This window comes from Barbus barbus (assembly GCF_936440315.1).
Source record: "Barbus barbus genome assembly, chromosome: 34".
NCBI lineage: Eukaryota > Metazoa > Chordata > Actinopteri > Cypriniformes > Cyprinidae > Barbus > Barbus barbus.
In genome coordinates, this window is record NC_136762.1 from 24,805,268 (window position 1) to 24,813,509 (window position 8,242).

Below are 8,242 nucleotides of genomic sequence, written 5' to 3' on the forward strand. Positions count from 1 at the left end.
TCTAAAATGAGGGGAGCAATGCTAACTCAACCAAGAAAAAGCTCTGGAGAGCGGAGAACTTAACTCTCAACATGAGATGGAACTCAGACGCAGTTCGAAGTTCCCTTGAAAGGGAACTCATAATTTACTTGAAAAGAGACAACCATTGCATAACTACATGATCACACAAGCCAATTGTGCTTGGATCTCGATGATCGGCTCTAGTTAAACTTCATTGTGCTAACGTGTCATTGCCAATGCTTCGGTGACAGGACTTTGAAATAACAATCAGGAAAAACAATAAAAGGCATGACTTACATCGCATCCTGCTCGCCAACTCCGTCCAATCTCCATGATCTGTATTTGTATTAAATTTTTTTTTATTAATTTGAATGCCTTGTGAAAGGATTTTTTGTAAAGTTAAATTCAAATTTACTTTCATCTCGGAAGAGAGATATGCGCATATTTGCGAGTCGAGAACGGTCCAATCACATGAGGCCAAAATATATAAAAACAATATTGATTCACAAAAGTCGGAGGGTCTTCGGCGCAGTGATCTGCGCCCCGAGGACAATCTGAAACAAACCAATTAGAGCTCAGCCTCAAGCCACATGCGTTTCAAAAGTTTACAGACCTGATTGATAGTTTTCAGTCACGTGACCGTCTCGAAGACTTGGAGGGCAAAACGTCCATAGAACTGCTGCACAAGCGTGTCAATTTTTCATCTGTTTCACAGCCGCAAATATTTAGATCACCTCTCAAAGGAATAAAACAAAAGTATTTCTGAACAAAATGCAAGTTTTGGCCATTTGCAAACCATATTAAGCAGCCGCGGCAATATTTCAATCATAAACAGTGTGAAAAAACGTTGTAAAAACACTTAAGGTGCCTTAATATATTTAAAACAGTAATATTAAAAGATCAAATTCAGTAATCACCACATTAATGATGCATATTTACACAGGCAAGCAGATGAACGCAGTCCGCTTAACGGTTCAGTGTTTTCATTCTAATGGTTTTCTACATGAAGCCATTTAATGTGAAACTTTGCACATTGCGTTTATATTCTGGCTTCATCTTCTTGCCTGTACAAAATATACATCATCAATAAGGTGTCCACTGAATCTCGCCTTTTAATATCTCCGTTTTACTACATTATTACTTCATGTAATCTGCGTAAAAATAGCTGGCGGTCAGTGCAGCTAAGCCTTGTTTTGCCCGCCAGGTGGGCTTTCCTATGAGGGTGTGACGTCATGTGAAAACTATCAATAGACACCCATTAGTCTGGCGCCCCGCACACATACAAACGAAATCCAGTTTAGATTTTTAAAATTTTTAATAGGTGCTAACATGATTACCAGTCGAATAGTACGACTAAACAATGCAATTTCGTGATTAATTTGCAATATATATTTAACTTATTTTTAATCATGTTGAAGTCGGCTTCTTCCCTGGCTAACTTGATGGGGGCGGCCACAGCGCCCCCTATTGACCAGCCACCACTGGTGTCAACCACAACACCACTAAATATCAACGGAGACTATGGCAACTAGATGAGCCCTAGTGACTCAAGTCAAGTCACATTTATTTATATAATGCTTTATGCAAAACAGATTGTGTCAAATTAAGCAGCTTTAAAGTATTAAACAGGAAAATAGTGTGTTGATAATGCAAAAGGGCAATAGTAAACACTACATTTTTCAGTTAAAGTCAGTTCATTATTGGTTCAGTGATGTCATCGTCCATCTCCGCTCAGTTCAAATAGTATATGTGCAAGTAAAGCCCGGCTCACACTGTGCGATTTTGGCCACGATTTGTTCGTCTGAGACAAATTTTGAAAATCCTAACATCCTAAAAGATTCCTATAATCCTAGGATAAAATCGGTTGTCTAGATCGCTGGTTTGACATGTTCACCGACAGCCGATTAATGGCCGTTGCGATCAATTTTTTCCTCCGATTAAATTCTGGCAGTGTCAGAAGATTTCAGACACTTTCGTCAAGTTTCCTGCAGTGTGACATCTCCTACGACGACCGTCAAACCAAGAACCAATAGGAGCACTGAACTTGATGACGCAATTAGCGCGACAACTTCAAACCATTCATTATTTGTAAAAAACAATATATGTACAACGTAAAGTTTACTTAAAGTTTATTTATTAAGGGGCAGGATGTTTAAACTCGAATAACAAAATTACCTCAAGTTCGCTCTGTAGAACTGGAAGTCCATAAAGTCCTCTTTTGCCCAGCCATGACTTGCTCCACACACGTCGTCTTTTTCGTTTTTTTTTTTTTTTTTTTACATCAAGGCATGTAATTAATAAAACTAACGCTACACGTTGCTGTTGTTTGCTAGCTACCATAGACCTTTTACGCAAAAACCGGAAGTACGTCAACAAAGTGTAAACCCAGTTCCGGTATGAGTTTTTTTTGGCGGAGAAATGGCAGCTAGAGTGTTTTCGACGAGCCTGAGTTGTCTTCCGAAGTTCACCAGCGCCGATGTGGTGAAGAGTGTGGAGATGCATTCGTCCACTAAAGGGAACAAACTGGACAAGGGATATAAATTCTTCCACGAAGAGTTTATCCACAATTACGAAGGTAAGCTTTAGCTAGCTTTAGCCAAAGCCGTATCACCGGTTATAACTCTGTTTACGTTAACTGTAAATTAAGTGTTGTGAATTTGTAATATAAGGTATAACACATCGCAGTGAATATGTCGTGTGTATGTTTAAGTGAGATGGCATGAGATTAACATAACAACCAGTAGTTTGGTGAAGCTGTAACGTTAGTAGGTAAATGTGAAATGTTACTGACATTGTTTTGTAAAGTTGTGTATTTCTATGTGAGATAACATGTAATGTTTTCTTGTTGCATGCGGTTATAGTATCAAATATACTCCAGGGACAGGTAGTAGTGAGAGGTAGATGCTTCAGGTCAATGAGAAAGAGCGAGGAGCCTCACAAACTGGAGGTTTGACTATAGACAGAATGCCGGTTGGCAAAAGTTAAAAAAATTGCCCGTTCTAGCGTGTTCACTCTTCTTGCTGCACACTTTCTTCACTTACTATTATTTTACTGAAAGTAGGGTGACCAGACGTCCTCTTTTTCCCAGACATGTCCTCTTTTTTGATACATATATAATAAAATAACATTGAACATACATGAAATGTAATCATATTTGCATTATGTACGCAGCTCTGCACACCCATTACTCTCGATGAAATATCTCACAAACTCACTACACTCCTCTTTTTTACCAACTCAAATCTGGTCACCCTACTGAAAGTTATAGTTTCATGTTATTATGAACATTGATGTAGCAACATAAGTATGACCAATAATCTTGTGTTTATCTTTGCTCTCTTGTCTAGGACCACTGCCAGATCCATATATGATGGCATCTGGAAGCAAACTAAGCAAGGTACAGCCCCAACCTCTCATGGCTGTTGTATTGGATGGGGTTTCTGAGATGGAGCTGACACCATCTAAATTTGGGTCTGTCCCTCGTGGATCCCCCATGTCCTATCACTGTCCACCCAAGAAGTCCAGTGACCTCCTCCTACACCACATGGCTCCAGAATTTCCATCCCTTCCTGTGATGCAGCACACTTTTCCCAGGTTGCATTTCGTTCCGACCTTGCATCAGTTAATGCATCTCCAGTCTCTTGAAGTGTCACCGCAGCTGTCCAGCGAGATAGCAAAAGAAACTCAGCAGCAGTCCAAAATGTCCTGCGTGGACACAGCTACGGCGACCAAGGCTGACTGCTAGTCGTTTTTGGGAAGCTTGTTGTAGTAGGGCGTGTCGTGCAGAGCTGGAGTCTGCAGCTATTCAGATGATCAGAGGCTCCACAAAGCAAACAGCTGCAATGAAGCGTGGTCTACTAGTGGAGCCTGAAGTGCTGGCAAACTATGCTGAACTGTTGCGAGTTAATGTGTTACCAGCAGGATTCGTCATTCACCCTGACGCACCACATCTCGGGGCCAGTCCAGACGGTCGGGTGTATGACCCTTCAGAGTCGCCTCCTTTTGGCCTGGTTGAGGTGAAGAGCAGCACAAAAACTGATCCATCTCAGGTTGCTCACCTCAAGGTGCAGGAAGGCCACACCAGTCTGAGGCGTTCACATAAGTACTACTGGCAGGTTTAGGGCCAACTGGCAATCACAGGACTGACATGGTGTGACTTTGTTACCGATACCCAATCAACTTTAACTGTGGAAAGAATTTGGCGTGATGACTCATTCATAGCGGAAATGAAAGAGAAATTAGATATATATTATTATGGCACATACATGAATGCATACCTTGAATTACACTAATCTTGTCTTTACCAATCAGTTTAGCCTTCTGTCTTACTGTTGATGATCTGTAATGTTATTTTTTATTGTAAATGTTTGTTATGAGTTGTTATTAATCAGTTGATGTTACACATACCAAAAAAATAAATGCACAATTTTGACAAATTGTTTTATTTGTTCATCTAATGTTTTAGTGAAATCAAAGTCACATTTCAACAGAACAATATTAAGAATATAACAATTATATTTAATTTGATTTTTAAGAATATGTAGGAACACTAAATTATTTATACATACTATTTACACATTATACATTATTTACATACAAAACATTAATTCACTCTTCAAAACAAAAAGGTCCTTGATAATTTGCCAAAACACAGCAGTTAAGCCAGATCTGGCGTTTGAAGGTTCTGTCATATACTGACTCCCTTCTCAAAGGAGCTGTAAAGTTGTTCCAAGGGAATAGGCTCGGGACAACACCACTCTTCAGGCGACGAACGACGCAGCCACCACTGTAATCATCCGGAGCGAAGTGCCGGCTGCAGACATAGGTGCTACCTGTTTTTACATTAAAACTATGCCCTTCCTCTCTTCGGATCGCCTGTATCCATTTGGGTTTCAGGTTTGGATCCACAGGAAAATAATGAAATGAAAGGTAGGGCTGTTTTTGGTTGGAAGACGAACAGCCTGGAACACAACAGAAACTGCGACTCTTCGACTCTGCCATTTTTCGTATCTGCCGCTATGATAACAGGAAGTTCTAATACACTTCATTGACGTATTTCCGTTCGAAAAATGCGGAAGTGCGTAAAAGGTCTATTATAGCGAGAGAACGCGGGTCACGTATTGATGACGTAAAACTCCGGACAAGTCTTCTTGAGTACGTCCGTTTTTATCGCGTCTTGACTGTCGTACAGTCTGACATTAAGACAACTGAGATCCTACAGTCTGACATGGGGATCATGTTCGTACAGTGTGACAAGCAGCAATCGCAAAAGATTATTAAAAATCGCACAGTGTGAGCCCGGCTTAAGTCGACAATATTGCCAGAAATTAAGTGTCCTCAACTAAGCAAGCCAAAGGTGACAGTGGCAAGGATCCAAAACTCCATTGGTGATAAAAATGGAGAAAAAAAACCTTAGGAGAAACCAAACTCAGTCGGGGACTCAGTTCTCCTCTGGCCAGATCTCTTGTGAAGACCTTGTCGACAGCCATCGGCACAGATCCTCAGCAAAGACCCCGAGAACCAGACGAATCCTCTGCACAGACCCTGTGGTCAGCTTCAACTCCTACACCATGTGATGCATTCATTCTTCATGTCGAAGGAACTGGATGGATGTTCTGAGTGATGCCAGTCCAGTCTACAGTCTGACTGCAGGCTGGAATTAAACCACACCATGATTGTTCGCCTGGCCAGAGGATAACTGCCCCCCCCCCATGACTAAGCCTGGTTAAGTGTTAGAAATAAAGGTGATCAAAAATCATATTAGTTTAGTTTTTCTTTCGTTTGAATTCTTTGTGCCAAATGGCTCATTTATAATAATAATAATAATAATAGTATTAATAATTTGGTACTTACACTAAGGACATTTTAACACCCTGATACACATTCAGTTCATTCAACTTGTTTGTAAACACCCAACAATTATTATTATGGATGAATTATTGAAAGTTTATATTATGTACATTAAATGTCTCATCTACCCCAAATGCCTTTGTAGTCTTTCAAAGACTTTCAAAAAAATCTATTTTTTTCTCTTTATGCAGCTCAAATTGTAGAGCTTCCTGCTAGGAACACCAAATTCATATCCCAGAAAATGCATGAACTGATGAACTACTGAAAATGTTCAAAGCAGTGTTGTTTTGGATAAAGTCAATAAAAGCGTCAAATGCATAAATGTTCTTGGAAAAAGGCAAAACTCACAAGCAAGCATGTATACAACATATTTCACCATGTTTTTTGTTTTTTTCCCTTGTAAAAGCAATATATTTTGGAGCTGGTCTTCCATGGTGTTTAATACTCTGTAATTTTGAATAGAAAATCTCAATGTATAATTTCCAAATATAATTTGTTTTATTTGAAGAAAATTAAGAATGTAATTCTAGAATCGTTCTAGAATAAACTGTACAGAAAGCACACAAGGAATGGCTCGGAATAATTAACCAAACAACAATTTGACAAAAGGGAGTGTGGTAACAGGAAACAGAGTAGTGCGAAAAGGGAGCACAATGAAGGCTTATTGTTTATTGAAGATAAAGAATGACACCTTATCAACCTTATCTGGCCTGTATTTAGCTGAATTGACCAAAAGGAGGTCCAAGGTTTCCTCCTCTAACTGCTAGTCTAGACATTCTTATTTGTCCTTTATTATCAGACATTATCAGGTGCACAAGAATTTGGAGCCGAATCCACTTGTTATTGTGCTTGTGATGAGATTGTGCAGCCATGACTAGATAATTTACTGACTTTAATAGGAAAGCCAAGGTTATTGGTTTTAAATCCTAGCGAATTCATGAACTTAAAAAAAAAAATGTATACCCTACACTGTTAGAAATCGCTGTAGATTTAGTAGCACAGTACTGTAAAAACCTACAGTACAATACCACATTTATACAATACAGTAAAATACTGTAATTTATATTGCATTCTGGGTAATTTTGACTTGGCTGGAATATTTTACAGTATATTTTAGTGTAGCTGTAAACTTGCTGTAGCCTGACTGTAATACACGGGGCAATAATACAGGACTGCTGTAAATAGCACGCCACCTGACGTCACATTACAGACAACACAGCAGCTGCTGACACGAGAGAGACACAGAACGGAGTATTTATGCAAGATCGGAAAGTTAATTTGATTATCATGTTTTTATTACATAGTTTACATGGTTTTTAGTGTGGAATGAAACCCTAAGTTTAGCCACGAAGGTTATAATCCTCTCCCTAAAAGCTGTAGTCGAAACTCTATGAGTAAAGTTACGCACTCGTTCACCCGCTGTTACAGATCGGCCAGGTTCTGCTACCCAATCACAGCGCTCACCCTCACCAGAATACTGATCATGCACACCTGTCACTCATTTCCCTCCTCATTACCCACGCAGTATAAAGACACACACCGCCCAACACCAGTCGTCCAGTCTCGTTTCTACGAAGAGGACTAACTCCCTACGCTCAGTCATAGTGCAGTACCTACCTAAGAAACTTACCTGTTGATTACTTACCTGTTCTGCTCGCTCCTAGGCAATCTCCAGACCCAGCTCCAGTGACATCCGTTCCGAGAGCGTTTCCGGATAAATCCCAAGTCTGCGTTGTGTGTCTGTCACATCCTCCTAATCTCTCTCTTCGCCTGCAAGAAGGAAACCCAAGATCAGCAGCCTGTTCGCTCAGCGGCTCCAGATTCTGTCATCACTCACCAGTTTCCTTTACCACTGTCGATCATTAAACCTACCTTCACTTGTGATTCTGTCGTCCTGTCCTCTCATTGTAACAGAAGACTGGACCTAAACATCAACGATCAACAGCATGAGCAATCCGGACGCATTCCAGGACCTGGTTGACTTTTTAAAACAAACACTCGCTCCAGCAGCGGTCTCTTCCAGCCCAGGTGCTTCCGCAATCTCTTCTTCGCTGCCCACGAACCACTCGACAGTCCGACCAGCGCCCTACGCTGGTTCGGCGGAAGATTGCAATGGTTTCCTGCTACAATGCGACCTGGCGTTTGAGATGCAGCCCCACTTGTTTTCCACTGAGAAGGCCAAGATTGCGTTCATTATCCAGCATCTCCAGGGTAGAGCTCTGCAGTGGGCTAGCACCATATGGACACAAGGAGGCAGTGTTACCCAATCCTCCCAAGCCTTCATCCAACACTTCAGAGATGTGTTCGGTAAACCCGCTTATGATTCCTCCGTCTGTGATCAACTTTATCAGTTACGCCAAGGCAATAACGATATCCAAGACTATTCCTTACA